This window comes from Chironomus tepperi, unplaced genomic scaffold, assembly GCF_022539635.2.
Source record: "Chironomus tepperi strain 1889 unplaced genomic scaffold, CSIRO-AGI_Ctep_v1 contig_67, whole genome shotgun sequence".
Lineage (NCBI taxonomy): Eukaryota > Metazoa > Arthropoda > Insecta > Diptera > Chironomidae > Chironomus > Chironomus tepperi.
Window position 1 is genome coordinate 1,053,316 of NW_027226189.1, and position 2,765 is coordinate 1,056,080.

The 2,765-nt window shown below is 33.9% G+C and overlaps 1 pseudogene; it reads left to right on the forward strand.

The window, feature by feature from the left end:
* The first annotated feature begins 2,000 nt into the window (after nt 1–2,000).
* On the forward strand, nt 2,001–2,489 carry LOC139100598 (S-phase kinase-associated protein 1 pseudogene; annotated as a pseudogene).
* Nucleotides 2,490–2,765: the final 276 nt, after the last annotated feature.

Below are 2,765 nucleotides of genomic sequence, written 5' to 3' on the forward strand. Positions count from 1 at the left end.
TTGTGATAATAATTGGGAATGTATTTATCTTTCTAGTAGTTATCTTAATGAGAGGTCAATGGAACAGCATTGATTAGCTAGGTCAGCAAAGATAAGCACAAAAAGGCCTCAAATGTGGAGTACGGTCATTTTTGGTGCCGCTTACTGACTGTTTTACATTGAGTTTAGCTTCACATCGACCCTAAGCAGACTTGGTATCTAAACCGACGTTTTCTCTAGCAACAAGCTTCACCAAATCTCATATTGCCTCCAAAATGCACAAAAACTAGTTATGATGCCGACAATTGGGTGTAGAACTGATCAAAGAATGCCCAAAATTGATAAAATGATGACTGATCAGTTCACACCCTTAAATGCCGGAATACTTCCATGTCACATAGATGTTTCACATCCAAAACGTCCACATAACAGTATTCCAGTAAATTTATCTTGCTGATCAATTTAATTTTATCGCATCTACAAATTTTCTCAATATTTATTACCCCAAACAAGTCAACAATCTCACTAATCATCCATAAAATTCCAACACATGTCCCATCGTCTCAACATCAATTATTTTTATTATTCAATCAACATTTTAGTTCCAACTCCATTATCATCGACCATATAATTCAGGGATATAAAAATAACTCAAATTACTCAACTATCGTTTTGACTGTGTTCAATTGCCTGAGTACTAACTCACCCTCATATTCCCACAATCACATTACCATCATCATCATGATCTGAAAAAAATAGACTGTCTAGTTTCATCAAATAAAAAAAAAGTATAATGAAGAAAATGGAAACAATAAATTGTAATCAACGCCATAAAGTTCATCTCACTGGATCATGTACACAATTTCATTTCATAAAAAATTCATCATGACAATATAGTGGAAGTAGAGTGTAGTTGTGTATATGTGCATATGTGTATAGCTATTAATGGCAAACAGAAAACCACTCATTCATTCTGTCTGCTGACCACTGCTGATGTTGCCATTTTTACCCAGGAGAATTTTTTTTATATTCCTGTACTAACCTCATCTGTAAAAATATAAAACATCATCATTGCATCACCGTCAGCATCATCATCATGATTGGAATGTATGTAAGTGTATTGATGAATAATTGAATGAGTGTTATATTGAAATGCACTGACCGTAATGTTATCGTGATTACATAAATGACATATCTAAAAGCTCTGATGGACTGGCTGGCTTTTTTTATGATTCATCGTGAATGGACAGGATTAAATACATAAATTTTGTGAAATATTTAACTATGCATTTATTTTTTGAAGCTTACGGTGGAGTTTTATTGAGTTGGGTCAAGGACATTGTTTAAAGCGTGACTCGATTGGGTTTAGAATTGTTTGAATTGTTTAGAAATTGTGGCATGATCTTAAGTTTAATGAAGATGGAAAGGTTGAACTTTTTCAACGGTTGACCTTATTTTGAACAGGATTTCTTGAAATTTCTGCAAAATTCCGAACAGCAAGATGCGGCAAATTCATTTTTGGTTTGAAAATGATCCAAAATAAGCCGTCACGGCTCTTTTAGGGCATTTGTGTACCTTGTCATCAACGTGGCTATTAAGCGATGATCCAGCAACTACAATTTTTAGATTGGGATTATTGGGGTAAAATTTAGGTTGGAGTTCAGTGAAATTGGCAAATTATTATCGTACCTGCACATTAGGAATCGTTATCCTGTAAAGAAATGCAAAGGAAGAGATGGGGGCGTCAAAAATGCTCAACTATCCATTATTGAATTTCTGAGATAATCAAACGTGTTTACAGGTAGATACAAGAAATTCCAAAAAATTTGCCGATTTAGGTAGAAAAAAAAGGAAATTTGTTGTTTTTGACAAGTTTCAAAAAATTTTGAAAGTCAAGTTTCTAAAGAAAAACTGAATATAAGGCAGCAAGATCACATTCATCCATCATAGTTCAACTGTCATCTCAACAAACAGTATCTATTAGTTTCGTCTATAAACTTACACTAAAAATACAAATCAACATGCAAATAATTAAGCTTAAATCATCAGACAACGTAATCTTCGAATGCGAACTTGCCGTCGCAAAATGTTCAGCTACAATTAGTACAATGTTGTCAGATTTAGGAATTGACGAGAATACAGAAGTTGAAGTCGTTCCTTTACCAAATGTCAATTCTGCCATTTTAAGAAAGGTCATTGAATTCTGTACTTATCACAAAGATGATCCAGTCACAACAACTCCAACAGATGAAGAAAAACGTACAGATGATATTAGCGTATGGGATGCTGACTTTTTGAAGGTTGATCAAGGAACACTCTTCGAGCTCATCTTGGCAGCCAATTATTTAGATATCCGCAGCTTATTGGATGTGGCTTGCAAGGCTGTTGCTAATTTGATTAAGGGAAAGCAACCAGATGAAATCCGCAAGATGTTTAATATTGTAAACGATTTTACACCAGCCGAAGAAGAGCAAATCCGCAAGGAGAATACATGGTGTGAAGAAAGATAAAGGAATTGTCATCTGTGCTATAAATTTCTCATCGATCGTAGGTAAAAAATATTAAGAATCCTTTGAATTATTTTGTATTAGCTTCATTTTGGAATAAAGTAATAAAATAAAGAGAATTTATCAAAAAACATCCTGTCTTTAAATAAATCATCCATCCCAGTCTGTTAATCACCAATTTCACAAGTCACTCAAGCATCCAGTCAACCAATCAGTAAGCTATCCATCGAATTATACGCTTTAAAGATATAAAAATTGGAAGTCATAAATGTCCAACAA